Here is a 26,310-nt window from a genome sequence, read left to right as displayed (position 1 = left end):
GTCGAGTGACATTAGCTCGACCCACTGTCAGATAATTTGGAAACCAAATAAAATAATTCCTCGCTCTATGTATTTCCGTAAAAGACTGATTTACATGAATAATAGAATTCGAGCTGTTACCTCATGAACCTGAAATCTGTGTCTGATTGACTGACTCACATCATGACATCTTAGTAACTAGAGCCCGCGAAGCGCTTACTAATACGGGACTTTGCGAAGTTGGACCCTTACGGGGGTGCAACATAATCATAATTTAGCTGCAAAATAATCATGATTTAATGTATGTAAAATATGGTTTAATATTTTTCTTACCATAAACTCATGCATGGTATAAGCTTGTATGGAACTCTAAACCCACAAAACATGAAATAAATCTGCTGTACTGGTAAGATACACATACAAGGATACATGCTTTAAGGAACATCTTCATCAATATGTCAATTAGTGTTCACAATGAGTGGACCAGCACAGGTGTCTCATGGCCAAGCCGTTTGCCAGCCCATTAAGCAAATAACGAGTCCGCAGGATAAACTTGGAGGCAGTAAAGTTTATTAATGGCTCGATTACAAGCTCGACCCGAGGTGGAAAGAAGTGCTATCAATCAGTCAGGTGCGCGACGGTAGAGGCACCTACCCCCTCAGTAACGCTAATAACAAAATTCCGACGCCCCTGTTTGTTGCTCCAGAAAGGGGTGAAGATGAATATCCTAAGCGCTAGATCGGTTGGTTTCTATTGCGATAGCGACGAATTCTTATGAATTCGTAATAATGTAGAGGAAGGAGACAATGCTTATATGAAAGAAGAAATGTAAAAGAAACTAAGATCAGGATTAGGTACCTTAGTGATGCTGAGTCATAATCTTTCAGAAAAAATCTGTGCCACTAGGAAGTGAGCAGAAGTAGATAATGTTGATATTGTTTGTAATAGATACAACGACATACGTAAAGTGGTGGCTGAGCGGCCAAACTACAGAGGCAGTAGAGCGCGGCTCGCCGCTGTCCGAATGGCTCAATTACAGTTAATTCGCAGCGCACACACATTCAGAGCGAGGTGCATGCATGTGCAGCGTCGGCATTAATGTATGTAAATGCATGCGACCGGCCGCGGCCGCCCGCCGACGCTCACAATATTGCGACATTAAACGGAATATGGCCGACGAGACGGACATTTTCGACAAAAGTCGACATTTGCAAACGTTATTCAGCTACTCATCTGTATTTAACAGCGTTTCCGACTATCTACGTCATCATTAGCCGCCATGTTTAAAGGATCAGATTTTACAGTTTCCATACATTTAAAAAAATCTATAGGTTGGGCTGACGACTTTCAATGTTTGTTTGCTTGAAAGCGCTAATCTCAGGAACTACTACATAGTCCGAAAGGGAAAAATGGTTCCCTAATTATGAAGACATCGCTGTCCGTCCGTATGTCACCAGACCGTATTTCACAATCTCAAGTCTTATTATAATGTTACACAAGCCGTATGCCCGCGGTTTCACCCACGGTACCGGGATAATACCTATATAGGCTACGTTACTCGAGAAGAGTTCAGCTTTCAACAGTGAGATTTTTTTTAAATCGGTCAGAATTTTCGGAACTTTAGGGTCCAGACAAATGTTAATTAATTATAGGTTAGTACAACATATTGTTTAAATATGTTGTACTAACTTATGTAGTGAAGCACCAAAATAGATCTGTTAATAAATTGAGGAAAAGATACATACTCATCTACATCAACATACCTACCTTTTGACCTACCGTTGATTTGTAAAATATGTTCGAAATTATTGTTATCACTACATACCTAGTATAAAACAGTCCCTTTGTACGCTTAAATCTTCAAAACTACGCTACCGATTTTCATGCGGTTTTTACAATAGATAGAGTGATTAAAGAGGAAAGTTTATATGTATAATAACATACATTAAATAGTGGGGAAATACTGTTATCCCGGGCGAAGCCGGAGCGGGTCGCTACTTAAGACTAAAGTAAACTTACAGGAAACAACACAACAAATAATAATAATCGAAACATGCGCGTGAGTCGGCAAAAAAATAGGAAAGGATAGGAAAAAAATAGGAATCCAAGTTTGACTAGTCAGAATAATGGATTCTGACTAGTCAAGTTACCTAGCAGTTTATTTTTTTATTAGTTCAAAGACTAGTTCAGTTTTGAGATTTATTGAATTGGATCCATTTTACTAGTAACTTTTTAGCTTTCTTTTTAGATTAGTTTTTTCTTCGTACGTACATAATATTTTTTACTACGTATTTATTCTGACTTTGCTTGCAAAGCAGATTCTTCAAATATTTATAGGTGCCAAAGGCTCTAAACGTGAATCAAAAGCTTATAAGAAATTTTATGGACAGGTAGGTACAGTCAACTTCAGGTCAGTGGTAACAGTTTTATAGGAAAATCGTACTTATTACTATTGAGTTAAGGTGCATGACAGTTACCACTGATGTGCGGTCTACTGTACTTACCTCACATGTATTTACAAAAGCTACTTCATAAGAGTTTGGAAAATATTTAGATAATAATATAAAAAGGTAGGTAACCAATTGTGAATTCGGTAGAGTAGTTTTGTGCTTGCAATTTCCACCAAGCAACGCCCCCTGTGGGAACTCGATGTCATTGTTTTATCAAGCAAGCATTGTCATGGTGATTCACTTTACAGTCAAAATTTAACCGGATTATTGCATGTACTACACATTATTCAGCATTTCAACATAATTTCATACAGTAGAGTGCTAGACAAGACAACAAATTCGCTTTAGAACAGTATTATCGAAAACCACAAAACAATAATGTAGGAAATATGAAAGAACTCTAGTCATGTTTCGGTACCATCAATAAGGAACATTAAACGTAAAGTAGAATGATTGCACTGAATGGAGACTTTATGCCGACATTATATTCTTTATAAAGACTCTTATCCAGCTCTACAATTCACATAAAAAGCTAAACGACTGAAATTGAGCATCGTACGTGATGTCAGAGAGGTTATGTTCGCGACAAACAAAAATATTAAGGCGTTTACCTCTTTCTTTCCGTTGTCCGGGGGCTGATACCACTATAATATTGCACAGTTTCATTCACAAATACGTAATGGTATAAATATTAGTTAAAAAATCGGTTTGCATCACAGAAATAACAAAATAAAACGGAAAACATTGAAAGCGGACAAGAAGCGCGACACGAAACCATGGGGATGCAACTGAAGTACAATAATTTTCTGAGGTTTTTTTTTAGAAATGCGCCATCTAGTGACGGATGCCCCGTAACTTGGGTATTTGTACTTCGTTTTAGTCACTAGATGTCACTGCACCTTAGACCGATATTTCATCGATTTAATAACAAATCTAAAAAAAGTTTTGTGATTAGAAATATTAACAAATATTGTAATTAAATAATTTTATGATTTATTTTTAATTCTTTTTTATCTATGAGGACGTCTTAGTTAATCACAATAATCACACTACTTGAAACCACTTGAAACACTGACGATTGACATTGACAGTCGACCATACTTTTAAATTAAACCGTTTTCCGTTTTCTAACGTGTTGGTTTATTCTGAGTGTTATTTTCTGGTTTTTTTATTACGATTGTTGCGTGTTCCTGGACTCTGATACTGACTGCTTCTGTGATTGACCTGGCTTCGTATTTTGGACCTGTGATCTACTGCATTTTCATTGACCCGGCTTTGTATTTTGGAACCTCGATCGACTGCTTTTACATTGACCCGGCACCGTATTTAGGACTAGAAAATGCGTCCAGTGGATCGTCTTAGGGGCGGAATGCCATCAACGTCAAGATATAAGTGCTACTTTGATTGTGACAATGACGGTAAGTTCAAAACTTTTAACTTTATAATGCACGTAATTTATCTTTTGCTGATAGGCTGCACAATATCCATTATTGTCATCCGTGCAATCTGTGGTCATCATAGTCCTTGAGTCATCAAAAATCTAAGATGCACTACCACACACACTCCTGTCCTGACCCTACACAAACAATTGAAACTGCACATTAACTTTTATATCCAATCAAAGACTCGGAATCTACGTATAAGACAAAGCCCGCTCTAGACGACCCTCTGACCAAATAACTTCATCAGGTTTTAAAACTATGATTTTACAGTGGCGTAGCATGGGATTCCGCCGCCGGGGCAGGTATATTTAGCTGCCGGTCAGTGGGTAGTCTTAGGGGCGAGCCCCCTTATTTAGGTACTTATTTAAATTCAAATGACTACAATTTAATAAAATTCTAAAGATGGTTTTGGCAAGAAAGAATTATTATTGATATCGACTCATGACCAGGTGCGGTCTCAGCCCATGATTTTGGGATTCACTAGGGTGCTGGAAGGAATACTTTCAGAAATTGTTACTGGCTCTCTTTGATATGTAGTGCAGCAGTGTGAAAATTTTAGCATCCTACCTAGGATTTTGTTGATTCATACACTAATGATCTATGTATAACTTTGTCGATTCATACAGCATGCAACAATATTTTTTGCAAACTAGGATATGTTAGATTTTCCTTTAAAGCTCAAAAAACATAAAGCCTTGTGTGGACTAAGCATTTATTGTCAAATTAAACGAAAAACAAGCAGATGTAAAATTCAAGAGCGAGTCGAAAAATTTAGTACCCTGCCTGCCTGATAGGTTAGATCTTCTTTTAGTAGACAAGAAGTTATTGGGAGGTAGGCTAGAAGTATAGATAGATATCTATCTATCTTGTTGTATTTGTTATGGTGGTGGTGGTGGTATCTATACACACTATGTACACCATAACAAATTACAATTTAAAACTTAATAACTAAAAGGGGTGTAACAATGGGTGGTCTTATCGCTAAAAGCGATCTTTTACAGACAACCTTTAATGTATAGTGACTCTTCTCAAGAAAATTGTATTATGGGGTGGCATAAATAGGAACTGACAATGTAAAGGCGGCAAAAAATGCCTTTGCCTCTACTGTCAACGCTATCAGCTTCTACTTGGCTTGATGCTGCAGCTAGGCGGCGGTGCCGGCCCCTAGAGTAGCGCCACCCAGGGCCATGGCCCCCTCGGCACCCCCATGCTATGCTACTGTGATTTTATTTACTTCAACTGTGGTGTTCCTGTTCTAGTACTGCTAGACCTCAGCTATTATTTCTAGTGTTAGATTAATATTCAAGGATGGTATCACAGTACATTACTAAAATTTTATACATATGATGATGATATCTATTACGGTATTTTAATGAGAGTGAGTTGTTCATGTATAAAACTTCTTGATTTCAGGCCCATTGCACCGATTTCCTAAACCTGAATACCCACATTTGGAAAAGTTTAACTCGTGGAAAAAGTACTAGATAAAGCTTTACAAGAGAAAGGCGACATCTACATTTATAACCAAATTCGATTTTGCGACAGACATTTTGAAGAGTGTTACCGTTCAGCCAGTCACCGACTTACTCCAAATGCAATACCAACTCTAGGTACCTACTATTTAGATGTCTTATGTTATTTAAATCTTAATAGAAACAAAACCACATTTCTTTGCCTTCGCTGTAATAACAAAATTGTTCCTCAAATATTAAATAAAATTTTCTACTGAATAATCTAATCCTAATTAGAAGAAAATAAAATGAATATTATATACCAAAATAATTGATGCAACATGCTATCTTCTAAGAATTAAATGAATATTGTTCTATATTCTACATAATTATACAGTAACTATAAATAATTTCATCCTTTTGCAGATTTATCTACATTACCAGTTGGTCAAACTCTTGAAGGTCCATCGGGACATGTCGAGGCAGACATGTCGAATTTATTAAACATTTCGCAAGATAAACTTGCTGTCATTGAGCCATCCAGCTCTACCCACTATCATAGTGATGTACAGAATGCATTACAGACAGCTGAACGCCCTAAAGGTAAATATTTTTATTGACAATTGACCTTTGACTTGTAACATTAGGTTTTTCTTTCCATCATCAGGATTCCAATTTGTTTCCACTGTAGGGTCATAAAACTTCTTGCAGAGAGAGAGTGGGCATTTAAGCGTACATAGGGAAATAAGGACAGAGAAAGCGACTTTGTTTTATACTATGTAGTGAAGCCTATGTGTTATTACATTTTTTATAAGCTATATTACTGTAAAGTTTCATCTAAATCCGTTTAGTAGTTTTCGCGGGAAAGAGGAACAAACATCCTCACAACATTTATAATATTAGTACTAGTATAGGATTATTTCATACTAACTGCGTCCCGCGGTTTCACCCGCGTATACCGGAATAAAAAATAGCCTATGTCTAATTCCAGGGTATAAGCTATCTACATACCAAATTTCATCCAAAGCCGTTCAGTAGTTTTTCGTGAAAGAGTAACAAACATCATCCAAACTTACAAACTTTCGCGTTTATAATTTTAGGTAGGATTATTTCCGCACTTGCAGGAATCAATAAATGTAAGACAATAACAAATCTCCGAACTTGTAAACCTGAATTAAATGGATTAATAATAATAACTTGATATAATCCTACAACTTATGTGTCATAATAATTATTCATCCAAATAGCTAGTTCTAACCATCCATACCATTTTTTTTCGTTGGTAGAAAAGGCCCAAAAATGTATGGAGTCTGAATGATCTTCTTTATATCCATTTTGTTTACCCATAAAATCCCCATAAAAATATTTATCAAGCTTGTATCTGCTGTTGTAGGGAGTCTCCACTTTTTATCTGTTCCTCGAAGCCTACCTATTCCAATCTCTGGTCATAATATAATAACAGAACAATATTATGTAACATATTTTTATCACAATTCTATTAAAACTTTGTGTAACACTATTTCTTTGATCTGAGGTGTAACATAATTTAAATTACAGGTTCTAGGAAAAGAGGGACTTGTCAATATTTAAAACGAGTCGTCACCTCCAAAGAGAAGGAGATAATAAAGTTAAAACAGAAAGTATTGAAGCTGAAAAAGAAATATAAGGAACAAAATAACAAGAAACTCTCTGCAAGGAAAATTTCCACATCAAAATCATTTTTGAAAGAGTTAAATAAAATGCCTGCAACAATAAAAATATTTACTTCCCTCCAAATGAAATGGAAAAAGAAACCACGAGGCAGGCGATTTACATTTAACGAAAAATCATGGCATTGACCATTTACAAACAGAGTCAGAAAGCTTACAACCTCATGCGAAAAATGTTTGTCTTGCCATCAAAGCGCAGCCTACAAAAATGTTGAGTAAATTTGAACTGAAACCAGGCTTCAATCCTGATATATTTAAAATTTAAAAGCTACAGTAGCAAAATTGCCGGCAGAAAAAAGTTGGTCAATTTACTGTTTGATGAGGTATCATTGGCTCGGTGTTTTTACAACCCTGCCCTAAAACAGATAACTGGTTTTGAAGATTTTGGGCACAGACAAACAAAAAAACTCGCAGATCATGCCTTGGTCTTTATGATCAAGGGTATAAAAAGCAAAGTGAAACAACCTTTATGCTTTTCATTTTGCCAAGGTGCCACGAAAAAGGACGATTTAAAGAAGCTGATCAAAACAATAATAAAAGAAATCTCCAATACTGGATTGATAGTTATTGCCACTATATGTGACCAATCAGCCACAAATATTTCTGTGATAAAAAGTCTTCAAGAAGACACAAAACGCAAATATTTACAAGAGGGTAATGAATATAGGACCCAAGCCTTCGAGTTTGAAGACCAAAAGGTCTTCCCATTATTTGATCCTCCACATCTTTTAAAGGGAATGAGAAATAATTTACTCGCCAAACATTTGAAATTTGTACAAGATGGGAAAACAAAGTATGCAAAGTGGGAACATTTGGAGATGCTGTTGAAGTTAGATGTTGGGGATGATGAAATTAGGCTTGTTAATAAATTAACAGAAAACCATGTTAATAAAGAGAAAATTCCAAAAATGAAAGTGAAATATGCTGCACAAGTTTTCAGCCAAAGGGTATCATCAGCATTGAGATTCTTAGCAAGTAAGTATGCTTTTTATTGTTCTCATTATTTTCTCTATATTTAAAAAAAATTGCTATTAATTTACTAAATTAGATTTTTATTTTTAATTTACATGTTTTTAACCATCTTCATTCTCCACAGACAAATTAGAAAGTTCATTATTTTTCTTTAAAATAATATTAGATGTCCTGGCTACATTTATAAGTTCAAAAATATTTAAAAACAAACAATTGAGATGCTATTTCTCTCGATAAAATTCAAAATAAAAATACAATTCATATCTAATAATTTATCTAAAATTGGCTATGTCAATATTTAAGATGCATAAGATATATTGTTGGAATAACATTATAAATTGAAATGAAATAATAAATTAAAATTATCATATTGAAATAAAAATTTGAGACATTATGAAACTACAAAATATAGTTTAATGTTGGTTTCTTACTAATTATATTTACACCCACAACTATTTACTGAACCAACTGATAAAGACGCACAGTAAATCGTTACTGCCACTTTAAAGTTTGTAAGTTTGTGCCTTTTCGACACAGCCGTGAGGCACACCGTTTAATTTTTTAATTAAATTTTTGTATTTTTGTTTTTTTATTGTGTCCCCTAATCTGGGTCGAATAAATGTATTTTCTTTCTTTTTTCTTTAATTTCGGTCCACAATAGCAAAAAAGATTGATATGAACTGTATTCTAGTACTTATTTAATATATTGTTTCAGAACACAACCTTCTTCCGGCGGAGTGCGAAGAAACTGCTGATTTTCTACTCATTATGGACAAACTATTTGATTCTTTCAATGGACATTCATATACAGGTGATCCAAAAATTTTCAAGGGGTGTGTAATGAATAATTCTCCTCATTTTAGATTATGGACAGAGGTAGTTCCTATATTGGATTCAATGACTTTTAAAACTATAAAAAAAAAACGGGATGGTACAGAAGAAGTAAGATATGAAAAAGTGCCATCCCTTCAAAATTGGATCCACAATATTAAAACGTTTAAAGAAATGTGGGAGTTTTTAAAAATCAAATATAAAGTTACTAGCCTTTTAACCAGAAATTTCAATCAGGACCCTCTTGAAAATTTTTTTTGTAACATTAGAAGTAATGGGATACGAAATGTTAATCCCTCGTGCCTACAATTTATTAATGCGTTCAAAACTTTGTTACTTAATAATTTAAATTCGCCCCATTCTGTAAGTGCCAACTGTGAAAAGATGAAAATAAATCACTGCAATCTTTCAAAGATCTTCTTGCTGAAAAACAAAACAATGAAATTGAATTGGTTAGTGGTGATTTTCCTATTGATTCTTTAATTAATACAATGAACCAAATTAAATGGAATGACTCGATTTTGCATGCCGAATCAAAAAAATATGTAGCAGGATACATTGTAAAAAATCGAAATGTAAAGTGTTCAAAAATGTGGAACATGTACTAATGATATATTAAGAAAGGAAATTGATTTTGAATCATTTAATTATGAAATAGATTATACGAAAAATCCTTATTTAATGCATGTGATGATTTTATAAAATTATTAAATGAAATATATTATATGATTGTTGCATGTTTACGAGATTCACCTGAAATAAAATATCTGAAAGAAAAATGAAATTTTACATCAATTGCCATTGTGATTTTAGTATAATTACTTGTATAGTTCATAAAAATAAATTAATTGATTTTATAATTAATATGTCAATTAATTTAATCATTCACAGTTGGTGCACCGGGGTTAATAGAATAATTAACGGAAAAATAACAAATTTCGATGTAAATGATGAAATTAAGTTACAAGCATTTAAATATTGTAATACACATAAAAAAAGGAAATAAAATATACTTAGCCGATAAATGTACTCTTTATCTTTTGTTTTTTTATTATCTCCCATAATATTATTGACTAGACTAGAAGTTGGAAACTGAAAACTGGAAACTGGAACTGGAAATTGAAATCACTGTTTTAAATTCAATTTACAGTAAATTGAATTTAAAACAGTGATTTCAATTTTCAAATTTAAAAACATATTTAAGAGAACTCTTGAAAAGCGCCATCTACCCTAACCATACATGAAGTAACCACGCCATCTTGTGACGGGGGCCCGTTAACTTTCACGCTAGTAAGTTGTTTTGAACGATGAGTTGCGTATCTATCTCTATATAGTGTATTATCTATGCACGAAACGGCAAGCTAAGCAGCAGCTGACTACGAGCGACGACCTGACGTAACTTTGCGTCGGCGTGCAGGGTTTGTTGATTTTGTATGAAATCGTTCGACCTCTATGGTGGAAGTTTAGTTTTATTCTAAAGTTTTGTAATTATTCTTTATCAGTATTAAGACCTTTTTTACATTTTTCAGTCGTTTATATTTTTCTTTAATAAATATTTGTGTGTGAACTCTTTTGGCAGAATATTCAAAATATTTTGAAAAGTTAAGTATCACGTTAATTTATTTCTTGGTCGGTTTATAATGTTTCTATCCTGAAACCATTAAAATAAAATAGAATATGGAATAGAAAATATCCTGCACGTTGTTGCAAGGTTAATCGTACGGATGCGCAACGTGGAGGAGTGGTGTGGGCGCGCACCGCGTCGTTGGTGTTGCCCTCTAGCGGGCGTATTGTGAATTATCGATTCTCCGCGCGCCGCCGTCGCCACCCGCCATTGGCTCTACTCGGTAATTGGTTTATGTAGCCCGTTCGTAACATGAATTCAAATTTAGCGCGCTGGGGCTCTCGAATGAACAGAGGCGAGTGTTTGTACAGGGGAAATTACCCGTTTCAGATAATAAAATCTAGTAAAATACTATTCAAAGTTTGTTTTACTCTCGACCTGATGTTTCAAACAAATAAAATATGCATGTATCCCGGCGGACCATAATTTTAATGCTGCAAACTAAATTAAACAGACCCATAGGACGGGAAAAATATGTTTGTCCTGAAATCGGGAAACTCTTTTAGTGAAAAATAAATTAATGGTATTGATACTGTTATTTAATTAATAATAATGAAAGTAATGATTATTTGATTACGTACGACGGTAGATACACCTACTTTGTGAATTAGGTATTTTATTTTTGAATTTGAATTTCAAGACATTTGGTTTTGTTGACCATTTTAAAGTGCATTTTCTTATATAGGTATGTGGTTTGTTTTTTTAATCATAATGGAACGTACGGAACTATTCATGTACGTCCGAGTTGCAGTCCTTCTGGTTATTTTATTTTCAAGATTTTTGGAATCTCGTAAAGTCTGCTCTATAATTTTTTGATTTTCCGAAACTTTGGAAAAAATAATGCTAAGATTATTTCCATAATGTGGTAGGCTGGTAAAAATGAATAAATGCCGAATGAATTACTTAGAACAGGTTGATTTGTTAGGAGCGCGAGCGCCGCGTTTTGGCGCTAAATTGGGGGCGAGGTGGCAGGGAACAGATATTTATGCACATTAATAAGACCAGGGTACAGACGAAGCCTACGAGGCAGTAAGGAGGCTGTATTAAACTTATTATGTATCAATGTTCGGAACTGAATAACGGTTTTGTAAGATTCTTGGTAGAGAAAAATATAGGTATGTTACCGTATAAATGTCGAGTATTATTTTTTCGTTATTTATATGTTCATGTTAAATAATATAAGTAGAGACAGCAATGTTAACTTATAATTACAATGATTGCCTTGAAAGCTTGAACACTATAAACTAGGTCCACTATTTTCACATTGTGAGCATAGCACCTTGAGCATCTTGAGTGGGATATTGGTCTGGGTAGGTGCCAGTTGAACTTACTTGGTGACCTAATGTTTCTTTTTTAAGATAAAACATAAACCTAAGGAAAATTCTTAGCAAAAATATATCATTAGTTCAAAGAAATTACTGATTCAATATACAATAACAGTTTCGAGAATAATTATGACAAAATGTCGATGATCTAATGCAAGTGGTGATGCAGTTTTGTGGGCGGAATAGTGATCTTTATTTTTAAAGGCATAAGGCACACATTTGAACTTTACTTTTAGCTGTTCAGCCTCAGCAGGAATTGTAAATACAAAAGCGTTTATTTAAGGATTATAGCTGTACCTTTAGAAATAAGTATGCAGTGTATTTACACCAACAGGAGGTATAGGGAGAACATGATTATGCTATGAATATAATTAATGGATAATGTTGCGATTAGATTAAAGTGTTTTAGAAAATACATAGATATAGATTTCATGTGGCAAATAATTTATATACCTGTCTGAAAAACTTTTGCTTACCAAACATGTACCTAGCTACACCAATTTTATCAACCGACTGAACGCAGAGACTGCTCAATATCCCCGAAATTCATAAAATTATCCATGACGTCAACATTATGCATCCTTAAGGGTACGAACAACAAAAGGTTTTGACTTTATTCAAATCTCATAACCGAAGCAATGTTTTCAAAAGGGGTGTAGTGTAGGGGGACCGAACGTCAGCCGGTAGCTTGTACACCATACATTTGTTTAAGATACAACACAAGACGCTTTGTTTCGCAAATCGCCCACGAATATTATATTCAAAAGAAGTAGGCGGGTCAGGTATTTGCCACGTCCGGGAGACCTGTGGGCTGTGCCTTGTGCGCCAACTTTTTTAATAAATAGTGGAACTTCAGCGAGGACAATAAATAGAAAGAACTTCAATACTATTCAAGGAATTGCATTATGCCTTGCATACAATCTTTGAAAAAATGGAAAGGCGCTTTCTGCGCCTTTCCATTTAACCGACTGAATTCATTTCGATAAGTTACTTCAATGAATATTTACGGCATTCTTTAAACCCGATCAGTGCGTTATTACGAAGAATATTTAAATACAGATAGGTACAATATGTAGATATGGAAAAGTTTGCTACTGTTATATAAACTAGATTATCACCTTACTTGCAAAATGCGTTTAGTTGAGGAAACATTATTTAAATGAAGAAATCCGGAGTGAAAAAGTTAGGGGAAGTCTCCGTGTTCGCATGCATCGCGTGCCCCGATACACGAGCGCGTATAAAACTTTTGCACTTTGCAAAATGCAAAAGAACTTCATAACATTCTCCATAGAACCGCAGACATCTATTTTATACTGTCTCTTTTTTAAACAAATTAATAGTCCAAACGAAACATTCGCTACTCATCACTAATTCTGCAAACGGTGTCGTACGATCATTACAGCGAGACCGGAGTTTCGAGTTGCAGTTTTCGCGAATTAGAGCAAATAAGATAGAGGTAGTAAATTTATTTTGCCGGAGGGTACGTAGTTGTGAATTTTGCACGGGACGGTGCATTATGCGGCGCACGTAGCCCGCTGTCTGCACGCGGGCGCGGGAGCGGGCGCGATCGCTGCACAATATTCAGTCGGCACCCGCGCCGCCAACACGCTCTCGTTCTCTTCTATCACTGAGACTCATTTATTATTTAAAAGCTCGCTACACTGAAACAGTCGTAAGTGAACCTGACTTCTCTGAGCGCTCCCTTTATGACAAATCGATACTAGACACACACGATACGGGAAACTTGAGATAACAATTTGCAGACTATGATCAAACTCAGCTAAAAACTCCGACTGAAAATGTTTAATCCGAAAAGCAATCTCCAAAGAGGCAATAGGAAGAGGATTCCGTGCATATTTATTGCCGGTCTCTAAACCGTTTCTCGGGTAATTCGGTACAAGCAAAGCGACATTATTTTTGTAGTAATTTCAGCGAATGTCCTTTAAAATATTCAGAGTGCTGTAGCTGAGCCCATTAACGTGCCCGGGCGCAATTCGGAGCGGGGACTCGTCCGCAAATGGCGGCGATATCATTAACTTGACCCCCGCAACTATCCGTCGCCCCGCAAGTTTTTCCCAATATTACACAGGAGAGGTATTCGCGGCGAGGCGACACCATATTCATGCCGAAAACCAACGGTGTTTGTTCTCCTTTTTTCACTTAACATACCTATCTAGGTGCCTCTGAAACTCTAGGCACAATTAATTTACAGTGCGGGCAGTTCCTGGAAATTATAAGAATTTCTTATAATGAAAGGGATAGGGTCGATTGCTCTCTTAAATGCTTTTAATTAAAACAATGTTTTGGTCTATTACGTCAATAATCTTTTGAACTCGCCGAATCAAAATTAATAATGGTTTACGAAAGCTTGCCCTTACAGAATATACTTACGCGTCGGGGAAGATTTTCACAAGGAAACGGAAACTTCCCCTGCCTCCCGTCTACACAAAATATGTGGTGCGATACGAAGATAGGTGTACGGAATTCCTAACTAAACTTGTGCGAGGGGATTTCTCAGCTAAAGAAATAACGGTGAAAACTCACTAGCTCGCGACCTCCGAGACTTCGATCAAAGAGTAAAGTGAAGATGCGATATGTATTTTTTTGCCCTTTGCTACTTCTTTTAGACTTTTATTTTGTTATGAATGTGCGACTATGCATCGTAAGCGATTGATATGGAAGATTTGCTAAGGGAATGATAGTTTTTGTTGTTTGGTGCATCGTTTTTTCTTACTTACGTTGACATGAGGTGAATTTTATTTAAATTCGGCTACTTTTTCTGAAGGTATGTCAGAACATCCAACAAAACGTAAGTTATTCTTAACATGCAAGGAATGAAAGGCCAGTTTTTCTTTCAGAACAAATTATAAGTCTTCAAGCGAGTTACGGTGTAAATTTAAATTTTTCAAACTTTTACTTTAAAATGAGCTCGCTCTATTAGAAATGTGGAATGGCTGCATAAAAATGCAGCCGTGACCAGTTATAGCACCGGACTATGCACACAAAAAATATGAGCTGACAGCTTACACAGTGTTCATTTTCGTTTGAAACCGAATTAAAATGTTGGCAAAAGGAATAAAAGGTCGTCTTTTGGAACCAAAATATTGATAAATAAAGAAAATCTCCTTTAAAATTAAGGAAAGTCACGATGGAAAATTCTCTATATATCTACATTATGTAAGTTGATCATATCATATCATATATGTCTTTTGTATATAATGTCCAATCTACTTGGTACCCAGAAGATGCCTACTATAATATTTGAAGGAATTGAACCACGTCATTTTGCTCTCAATGATTTGGAGAGACATGGTGATCAGTGGTTTTAAAACTGCAACGATGGTAGGCCGCCCCCTCTATCATCTCTCTCCCCACCGTAACTTCCATTGTAAGAACAAATTGTATTTGCCAGCGGGGGCTCGTGGTCTTAATATGAAAATATGGTTCACTACAAAGAATCGTCCATTTAATTTGCATTAGTCTGTTCAACGTTTATAAAATAACTTCTAGGTATTCCATTATTGCATGACTTGATTACATTTTCACTGAAACAGCTGCAGTTAGATCAATGTAATGAAGCGGTGTATTGGATTAATTTCTCTGCCGTAAATCTAATATTCATCATCGTCCTCCTGTCTTTTTCCATCTATGTAAATCAAATGTTCACTGGAGTACTATTTCTAATTACCGTTTCAAATTGCTCTGTCTTGTTCCGACTCCTTTCATTTTTAGCATATTTATGTACGTGGAGATTAATGTCTGAAAGACCCTCTCCAATATTGGGTCATCCTATAGTTAAGGACTATAATTAAAGTAGTAATTCATAGTTTCAATCCTCACGATGGTTTAATCACATTCTGCCACGCGTAATAACAAGTTTAACAGCTTGTCTGAAAATACAATCTCGAGTTTTCAAGGATCCAGGTGAATCGACGTAACGGGTCGTGAGCTTAGAACTGTAAAGCACGTTATATATTAGTCTGAACAGTTTGAAGTAACTTGTGGGCTCGCAAATAAGCGAGGGGTCCCGTTCGCAAGTTGGTCCGCGCGCGCTAAATTACAGATTGTCAACTCGACTCAAGTAACCTGTTGACACTGCGTTAAGTCACGATTTGAGAGGCCTGTTTGTTGTGGACACAACTTGTATTGCCGCCTTTATAACAACGGGATATCTTTAGTCATGCTGGCTAAGCTTTTAGTCATGTCAAGAACTTTCAAAGAATATTAAGTCTTTAACTATCGCCATTACGAAAATCCAATTGGGATATACAATATACATTCATATAATATTGGCAAACCTTTATTGTATTGCCAGCTTTGTTATTTTCAAAACACAAAACAGTTCTAGATATAGATAACCGTGCAGTAACGTGATACATGCAAATAATTTGGAAAAAGTCTGCATCCTGATGTCGTTTCGTCGGCTGGGACTACCCTAGCGCGCCGGTGCGATGCCAGTTTAGTTCGAAATTTCATTCTTCTCGAACACATATCTCGACTTCGTCCGGGAATCTACTTTACATTTCTCATCCTAATGGCCATTGAGAGAAAATTGGAAAAGAAGTTTTCGCGTTTCTATTCTAAGAATCAGGTTCAATAGAAACATTTCAGGAAAGTATCAATGCGATTTCAGATAAATAGACAACAGACAAGAGAACAATGCGTGTGGAAGCGGCAGAATACCGGCGTATCGAGACAACATCAAATTGTTTTAATATTTATCTTTATTCAAACGTTATTTGGTTTGAATGCGACAATCTACTTAAATACAGTGATACAAAGGACTGTGCCAGCAACTGCATCTTATTTCTCTATTTGTTTCTTTTAGCTGTGCAAATTTCAATTTCCGTTAGCGGGTCTGATTTGTGGAATATGAGTTAGGAACATAAATAATTACGTACCTGCCACAGGTAATATAAAGAATGGCAGGGCTTGCAATGTTTTCCTGGAATGCCGCGCGGGGCGAAGGCGGAGGGTTGTAATGTGTGGCAAACACCCTCTTGAGGGTTCTACCTCATGGATGATGCCCATGGTGCCGATGACCCCTATCGATTCGCCCATTTCCACGAACTCGCGTAATTGCAAATTGTGTATGGTACTTGTGCAATACTAGGCTCTTCAATATTCACGACAAATTCTTCGAAGTTTCGAACCCCTATGAAACTTATGCACGACTGTTATTATAGTGTCTGGGTATACGGGGATCTACGGCAAAGAGAATGTCTGATTGTTTTAATGGTTTTCATCGAATTATGTCGGTCAACATTTATATCTAGAACGTGCATTAATATTGACAAATTGCACGGTATTAATCTACTTTTGTGTTAAAGGAAATTGTGACAGTTATTTTCAATCCTAGAAGTCGAAAGGTTGATTAAGTTAAGTGTATTGATAATTTTTGCATTAATTACTTTTTCATATCCTCTAGATTCTTAGGTAATCGAAGGTATAGTGGGGAACGATGCGCAGGGGAGCTCTCGCCGCCTCCTCGCGAGTTCACGGCAGTGGTTTCCAATTCGCGGTCCGCACACTCCCACCTTAATTTACTGCGGTGCTAACCACGCGGCCCGCAGTTTGTATTCATTACCCACCTTAGTACCACCTCGTTGCAAGATTTAATGCTTCCAGCAATCACTGCACTCATTTGCCACAATTCAAACATTTATTTAATTATTCAGGTCGCGTGGTCTTTGCTCTACTAGCGAAATGTTATCTCCAGAACTCTTGGAATTAATAGATAATTACTTAAAGCAACTTATAATAAAGCTACTAAGTTCTACACGTTTAAAATTTGTCTTAGGCTAATAACTATTTCTTAAGCTTTAACAAGTTTTATCAACTTAAGCAGCCAAGTTTTTCTTGAGCTATAAATGTAAGAAAATTGGAATTATGATATTGTTGTAAACTACTATCCTAACTTTGTAGAGATAAATAAGCAACAAAAGTTCTAATAACAGCGCTGAACTCCATGTAAAGATGCTATAAATTATACTGACAAGCTGACTGGTGTTCGCAGTCGGCAAGCAAATTAGGTGGTCCAGAGTAAACGAGTTATGGCGAAGTTGTGGGCACGCGGCTCCGCTCTGGGACCGGCCAGTAACTAGGTCCAAATGTTCGCGATGCCAGCCTAGCGGTAACTGGACTAAAGTAGCATTAACTAGTGACGCGCCAATCAAGTGCGTTTAGCTTGCCACTTGATTAATAACTGCATCCGCTGCTAGTTTGTAAGTGAGACAAGTTGCTTTATTAACAGGCTGACTTGTAATTTATTGGTCTCAAATCAATTGAATTCTACTGCAAAGTATTTATGTTTCTGCTTAATTATTACGAGAAACACATTCAATTTACACTTACTGACAGGTTTGATGAAAAGCATTCAACACTCGATTGACAAGTAAGACAAGTAATACAAAGCAGATATTCAATAAAACTCATTGACTGAATTTACCTCATGCATTATCCGACGTAAGAAAAAACAGTTTTTGTGAAGTCGCGAGGCAGGAGAAACATTTCAAGATCCGTCCTGTGGCGTGCCGCTAACGCTCCTTATAAATACTGCTAAGCCCCTGGCTTTTGTGGCTAATCTTTCGCGTGAAGATCGCCATTATACCGCTATTTATTATTTTACCCGTATTTTTCTTTTTCTAAAGTCAAGTCGAAACGTGCTTGATATTCTTGAAGGATTTTTACGCTACTCATTCCTCGGGAAGTGCTGGTAAAAGAATTAAATATGCCCCTTTCAGTGGCGAGCTCTCCGCTATGAAGTATTTCATACGGTTTTGAATTTTAAATTATGTTAATTTACACGCGCAATTTTAACCGCCCGACGCGTTTACCAAATTTTATTTGCGTTTAATAATATTAACAACATTTTAATTTTCAGCTAATGCCATGAGTTTATTTAAGACAAAAGTTTGCCTTTATATAGACACTGTTTACATTTTAACTGATCACTTTGTGGTAAGACCAAAATGGCTTGTGAGATAAATGAGGAAAGCGTGTGAGCAAAATAAGTGGCGAAAATTACCACTAAGACAGTGTGTGATTACCGGGTCGCCCTCCCTCAACAGAAACAAATTAACTGCGACAAATCGTTACAACTTAATCTGAACAAACATACTCGGGTGCAGAACACTTATTGCTGGAAAACAATACAACGGAGTGGTGACACTTTCATTACGGTGGAAAAGACCCCATATGCACGTACATTTTGATTAGCTTCCGTGAGTAAGAACAAAAGCTGCGTTAAATGAAGCAGTATGTGTCTGTGAGGCAGGCTCTGCGCCGTAACCGACTAAGTTATGACAAAGTGTGGCAGCGCGGAGGCGCCGTGCGGCCGCCGAGCCACGCCGCGCCGCGCCGCGCCGCGTGCTCGCTCCGCCTGCTAGAGCGCACAACTCTTAAATTAGCGCGAACTTAGACCACTTAGCTTCTTCAAGTTTTGTTTGTAGACGCCATAAATATTGTATGTAACGAACGCGATACAATACCAGCCGTCGACTGCTCGCTGCATTGTTCGCGAATCAAAGCGGCCTTTGTTGCTTAACAGTTGACTCGAATTTTCTCGTTGTTCGCTTTGCTTTATCGGGGGGAAACGATGAAAAACTACCACAAATCCCAACGAAATGCTTTTCGATTTGATTCTGTTTGATCACGAAGTTCCGTCGTTAAAATGGAGTTAAGTTTTAAAGCTTGATTTTTATCGTGCATATTAAACCATCACAAAGTTTATTAGTTCCTTGCAACTGAAATATGAATGAAGGCTTCATTCATATTCACGTACTTGTTTCAGCGATCATAATTGATTCAGTACCTCGGAAACTGTATTTGGCCAACGTATCGGAATAGCAATAGGAGTGCGTAGTCGTATTGAATGGTCGCGGATGGCCAATAATTCGATTTCGCGGTTATTTTAGCTCATGTAGGCTGCGTGGGGCGCAGGTGGCCGTTCCAACTATAATGATCAAACTGAACAATTCAATGTGCACAGACGTGTCGAACAACTTGTATTGTCACGTAAACCTGCAATATATTGTTTCTATCATTAGCTCAGCGGTTTCACTAAGAGTTTCCTTTAGTCTATTCCTAAACAGACCTATTGAGGTAAAAGTAAAGGAGGGGGCCAAATTGTAATGCAAATCTCTTTCTTATGTATTCGTCTTTTTAAATTGGTTTTACTTCGGAAATGGAAATTATTGTCTAACTTTCGAGTAAAGACAAGACAAATCTTTGTTAGTCGAATGAGGTCTTATTTAATTTGAATAGGTTAGCTATTGACGGCGGCTTTTTTAAGGAACGAGTACGAACTTTTGTTTTTTCTTTTGTGTCCCTAATTTTATTTTTGGAAATAAAACGTATCTTCTGGTGTGGTTTCACTGTTTACTATTTAACTGTTTTTTCTAGTTTATCCAATTCTTCAATGTTTAAGAAATGGTTTATTGTTACTCCAGTTAATTCACCGTTGTTGTGTGTTGCAACCCTACAGGCTTACATTCAATTTATCGTATGAAGAGAGAATTGATATAGATGTATTGGACTTGTATTCCAGAATAGGTAATCCTTTTATTGTAAGAGTGACTGTCTACCATTTAATCATAGCTTCACAATAATGGGTTGTCTTATTAAAAATGCCAACGTTATTAAATCAGTTACATAGAACACGAGTCTGACCTTTCACTGATACATTACACGATCACGTTGCACAAGAGCCATTGTTTCCAGTTGCATTGGCTGACGAATAACCGTTGTAAGCCGATGTAAATTCCAGGTTGTCGTTCAGATCCAAGATTTCCAGATTTAACAGTGTTGCAGCAAAGCATATTTCAGTTAGACGGTGCAGGTGTGCCGTTGGCTGCAACTTCGATTAATTCCCATAACGAGGCAGGTCCATCACGCGCGCGCTCGTTTGTCTCCAGCCCAGCTATAAATACATCAGCGTACTTGCAATTTAATCCGTTCTGTTCCGCTCCCGTGAAGTGCTGCTTTCTCCCTCACACACCTACTTCCAGCGTCCTGCATGTTTCGGTCAGCGAAAGTTGTTGCAATTAATCTCTTACGTAGGTAGAACCCTGCTAACTATTGTCTAAACAACAACTTGTAGGTACAAGTTTTTACTTTAAACAGAACGCTGTTAAGTTTTCCCTAAGGACTATAAACCGATGTTTTGTCTGATAACATCTATATTTAACGCATCAATTCATTGGTACAATGAGGCAGAGTCCATGTTTAAAGTAGTAGCAGTTCGTGGAAAATTTACAAATTTGCGTACAAAGCGCAAAGCACTGGCGGGATCGTCTTTGTATGCAAATATTATTACAGGAGTCTATTGAAGGACCACACCGAACTCACGTATTGAGCCGAAGTAGGTACGGACTACACTGCTACTGGGACTATAATAAGAGACCAAGAACCTATGATATTATGCAGGAATTCCCGGGAATGTCAGTGTATCACTCCCTGAAGTGCGCGCGGGACATGACCGCGGGCCATCGTGGACAACACACGAGCTAAATAATCTAACTGAGCCAATTAGGAATACTATTACCGTTGATGGTCCGTCGAGCAATAACTCAATCGAATTGCAGAGTTGAACAATTCATAGGCAAATCTGCTGTAAGCGTGTTAACATGGCTCCGGGGTTATTGCGGTGTGCCGATCCGTGTGTCCGTGTAGCTCTCGCCGGAGTCTACTTGAGTGCCTACAGCTGTAACTCTGACATACTATCGCTATTCTCACTACTACCTATGTATTATTTACACATAAACGCCGCATGATTAAACTACTTGAAAGGATCAATTAGGCCACTGCCTGGCCATTTAACTATTCAATAGAGAGCTAATTATTGCATTATTATGTATTGGTATTGTTATAAATCTAACTAATTTAGTGTTTCGATTAGTGGGATGGCAGAGTGGGCGGTGGTTTGTTCTATTTTTCGGTGGTCGTGTTTCGCATAGTGATACATTGTTGAGTTACGCTTGTAATTAGAAGTGACGATGTTTGGCGTGCGATCCGTGGCATAAGGTCGGCGCAGGCACGCGCGCTGCAACTGGCGGCTCTCAATCACTCCGCGCCGTGACGCATCACGCGTGTGTCACCGGCGCGACACCGCACTCGAATCTCTACTCTAACTGTACCCGATATAACACATTATAAAAATTCGCATCTGAAAGTAGAGCGTCCCGCGCCACGCTTGCAGTCGCTTCTTTGTATTCGAGTCGTTCCATTCATAGAGATAACGGCTTGCTCCGAGGCGACAACGGGAAACAATTACGCTATTACAAAAGGCCTTAAGGATTCTAATTACGAGTGGATCCTTTCATCCGTAAACCCGGATCGGATACGAAGCCTTCCCATTATCGCGTGCCATAAACATTTCTGCATTTCATATCCGCGGCACGGCTGGGACCGCCTCGCTTATTACCTCCGCGCGGAAAAGAATAACATCGTTTTGGCACTTTTGACGCGAATTCCGGATGCCTACGTTCATATTGTGCGCCGTTAATATTCTGTGCGACGCGTCCGACCTTTTTTATTTGTATCTAAAATTGAACATTTTGTCGTCGCGACGCACGCGCGCCGACTCTCCGTTTGAGGCAATCGGCAGCACTAACGACCGCCGATGCGAGCGGTTAATTCATGTACACCTGTACGAAATGAGCTTATACACTATCTGTCGTACAATAACACGACAAAGCACGGCACTGACAACTGCCGGGGTTGATGCTTATGGTGGATGCTTTGCAATGGAAAGCTTTCTGAGCACCTACTCTTACAAATATAAAAAAACCCCCGACCCAAAAAAAGTACGCAATAATTATGACAAAAGGTTAAAAACGCTAAACCCTATAAAAAGCAAAAAATAACTTTTAACACTACGTAAACTAAATTTTGTCGTATCGGGGGACCGCTCTAAATCATTACTTTAGATACGTGTAAACGAATGTTGTAATTAGGTAGGTATCATTTGATTTATCAAGTTTTATGATTCCCCGACACGTCAAAATATTTATGAAGGTTAAAAGTTAGCGGTCCCCGACGTCAAACCTTTAGTTTACGTCAAATTATTGCGTTATTTTAGGTCGGGGTTTTTAAATTTATAATTTAATTTTATTTCATGCTTTTTAAAGGAGCTCCTTAATTTTTCCTTCTTTCATTATTTTATCTTAAGATGGGGTCGCTATATGCGATCTCGGCCAAAGGAAGCTGTTTAACAATCCTCATGACAAACTGGCTCTGGGAGAATTGCACAGATTGAGAAACAATAAAGATTAACCTTTGGACATTCTAGATTTTCAACAAAAATATAAATCGGTTTATCCGTTTCATTCCGGCATTCCAGGGTTTCATCCGCCACATCCCATTTCCAGCGTTCTCGTCAATCAGAAACATGAAGAGAACTCGTCAAGACAAATTCAACGAGCCCAAACTCGATGGGTTTACTAAAAGGCAGTTCAGGGTTACGTCTCCTACCTTCGTGCCCTAGCAGCAGACCAGCTCAGTGGTTCCAAAAGACATTAGTGTTTCAAATCCCACATATACTTGCAAGTAAACTGAGCGTGTAACATTCCTATCACATCTAGCAAACGAGCTGATGACCTTGAAGACCTGAACCGATTTCCACCAAACATAGCTAAGAACACTCCCGACTGACATACCTTTTAAACAAAAAAAACCGCATTACAATCGGATCATCCGTTTGGGAGCTACGATGCCACATACACACACACACACACACACACACACACACACAGACACGTCAAACTTATAACACCCCGTCGTTTTTGCGTCGGGGGTTAAAAATTAAAATGATCCTATACCTAAGCCAGGTTAGGAAAATAAATAATTTAATTCCGTTGATCGAAATAAATTGTTCGTTTAGTTCAAATGCTATATTCAGGGACGAGAGGTTGATTATAAAAATCTTCGTCGAGTGAAATGGCCCTATCAAAACAAGAAGCGTCGGCCGAGCGATGAAAAAGTGAAGTTAGCAAAACAACAAACAACGAACTCGCCTGTCTGCGGCATTTCGTGGCCACCTCTGCAATTTACGGCATTGTCATTATTCAAAGTTTTGAAAAAAAAACTCAGCGGCGAAAATTAGAAAAAGTAGGATTTCTCCTCAATATGATCTTGTGAATCTGCTGAAGTCGGTTGCCTTTATGCTGAAGTAGCAAACTCCCTAAGATAAGGGGAGGAGCGGACAAATTGTAATAATTGCGAGACGAGATAAGAAGTGACACCAGAAAACAAATGAAGGCGGGCGGCGGCGACGGCGTCTGCGAAGGGCAGGGGTAGGGGATGCGTGACGTCACCACGCGCTGAGCTGCTAACTGCCGAGCCACCCCATCGCCAGCCAAACGCTAACGGCCATGTGTGACTTTACATTCCCTACATTTACATAAGTTGCCGCTTCACTGCTCCATACTGACTGAAGCACTCGTTTTTAAGCGATTACACAAATTATAAAGAGATTCGGCTACATTTCTAAAACAAAACAAGAAATTCATTACAGTAATTATAATGGGAATTTATTTGTTAATTTTACTTTATGTACCCACAAAATAATTATTTAATACAACGGATTTGAATTTAAACCGAGGGCCTGGCGAATCCCGCGGGATCCCGAGGGCACACCTCGGCCCGTCGTCACCGCTCGCCAAATTAAAATGATAAATCAAAATCCGTCAGCCGGCCGCGCGCACAAATGCTATAAAACGAACGAAGGCATTTGCGAAACTTGTTTAAAGCCATCTTCTAAATGAAATTAGTATTACTTTATTTACCTTTTGAATTTTTGTATACTACATGAAGCATTGTAAGAAAACATGTAAGCACTAAACTGAGTTCCAGACGGCACCAAAGAGGTTAGTCGACACTGTTCTGAGTGTATCACCAAGTACCAATAACGCGTTTGTTTAAAAATATGCGATGTTCACTACGAGTGTACACAAGTATTCACTAGGGACAGACTATATAAACATGGTTTTCTTTTGTGATTTGTATACAAAGTTGAACAACTCGTAGATGAAAGCCCTGACTTGGTAAACTTTTCAGAATTCTATACGAGAAACTCTCATAAGATATCTTATAACGTTGATGATCTTCATGTATTTACAAATTTCAATCTCCATGAATCTATGTAGGCTTCTTTCTACATTTCCAATAGTTAGCAGTTAAATCTTAACATTGTGCGTCTTAGTTTTCATTATTGCGTTTTTCTCACTTGAGAAAACATATTTTTAAATACAGCAAATTCAGGACGGCTAATCTCCAAAATGTATATTTCAACTCCCTCAGTTTCATCTTATTTTCCACACGTTTCTGTGTTATATTATACGAAACAAGCAAAACTCTTTAAATTTTATTTTAAATGCACGCCAGCGCTTCCTCGCCATTTTATTTTTCGGCATTCTTATTAAAAGAAAAGACTAAAAATTGGTGCGATTTAATCATTTCATTCAGAAACCTGCCGGGAAAGATAATGTTGAAATTATTCTGTAACAACTGTAATGAATAACAATGAATATTTCATTTGCACTGAACACTGGCTTGTTAATAAGCATTAAGCTTTACGATGTGATGTTTTGAGAGTGTCACGAAGGATCGTTATTGGCTGGAAAAGTATAAATAAACTTGGTGAACTAGTTCATGCAGAATCTTCTATTCTGAAATGTAAACGTACTTGTTCATTGTATACGTTCTGGTATAAAGTGGAAGGTTCTGTTTTGCGAATTTCGGCCCGCATTGGAATGAAAAGTTAGATGAAAGTTTCCGTGATACAAGGAAATGTGCATATTCTTGAACTAGTTCATACATGGTTTATATTGAAGTGGCACGGGTAACGAACGCAAACATTGTGTAATAGGATACAACAAGTTACGTCTATTTTGTTGCACATGAAATTCTGCCTTTTCAAATACGCTTCTGGTTAAAGATGAGACTTGTAAGTATTATGAATTAGGGTTCCTATAGGCTATACCCTATATATCCTTAAATAATTAATAGACGCAAGTACATGCTTTGCACTTATGAAGAATTAAAATTCTGTAATGATAATACTGTAGTGCTATTAGCCGTCGAGGGCTTTAGAAATCAGATTCCTCTTTGTTTAATTACATTATTTTGTAACAACTTTTGCGGACACAAATTGGTTTGTGTTTTCAGTAGATAACTTTACCAACTCATTGTCATTAGTTTAACACCAACATTATTGCTAGCAATATCTGAACTGTATCATATTTGGTACATTAAAATATTTGTTGGACTCAAATGTGGTAATGGTAACATGCTAAAACTAATTGTGCGGTAAATCGGAATGATGCTGCAATTTGTCAAATGAGCGAAGCGGACTACCTGTACAATGTACATGTGTGGCCTGTATTGATTTCACTATTCTATTACTGGCCTATTTACTGTTCTATAGAACGGAAATAATTTACAAACCCTACCGTATTTAGGAGGTTTTGAATTTCCACGCTTTTAAACATTAAAAGTTATTCTAAAGAAATGAACTTGATAAAATCTG

The 26,310-nt window shown here is 37.2% G+C and overlaps 1 protein-coding gene and 1 long non-coding RNA gene across 6 annotated transcripts in view; one reads left to right on the top strand and one right to left on the bottom strand.

Moving 5' to 3' along the window:
* Positions 1 to 26,310, bottom strand: part of Mbl (muscleblind) — a 220,533-nt gene that overhangs the window by 102,385 nt on the left and 91,838 nt on the right. For 3 of the 5 annotated variants that reach the window (XM_064035152.1, XM_064035155.1, XM_064035156.1), the window contains exon 1: positions 3,041 to 3,204. The exons of the other annotated variants lie outside the window; for them this stretch is intronic. The gene's annotated coding sequence lies outside the window, so the exon portion shown is untranslated. Of the gene's footprint in view, positions 1 to 3,040; positions 3,205 to 26,310 lie in introns of those variants that run through there. 5 annotated transcript variants of the gene reach the window in all.
* On the top strand, positions 3,204 to 7,029 carry LOC135116992 (uncharacterized). The gene is made up of 4 exons (XR_010276560.1): positions 3,204 to 3,847; positions 5,285 to 5,481; positions 5,749 to 5,925; positions 6,880 to 7,029. It is a non-coding gene; the product is annotated as an uncharacterized LOC135116992 (long non-coding RNA).

Source organism: Helicoverpa armigera, chromosome 6 (genome assembly GCF_030705265.1).
Source record: "Helicoverpa armigera isolate CAAS_96S chromosome 6, ASM3070526v1, whole genome shotgun sequence".
Taxonomy (NCBI): domain Eukaryota; kingdom Metazoa; phylum Arthropoda; class Insecta; order Lepidoptera; family Noctuidae; genus Helicoverpa; species Helicoverpa armigera.
This window is presented reverse-complemented; position numbering and strand designations above follow the sequence as displayed.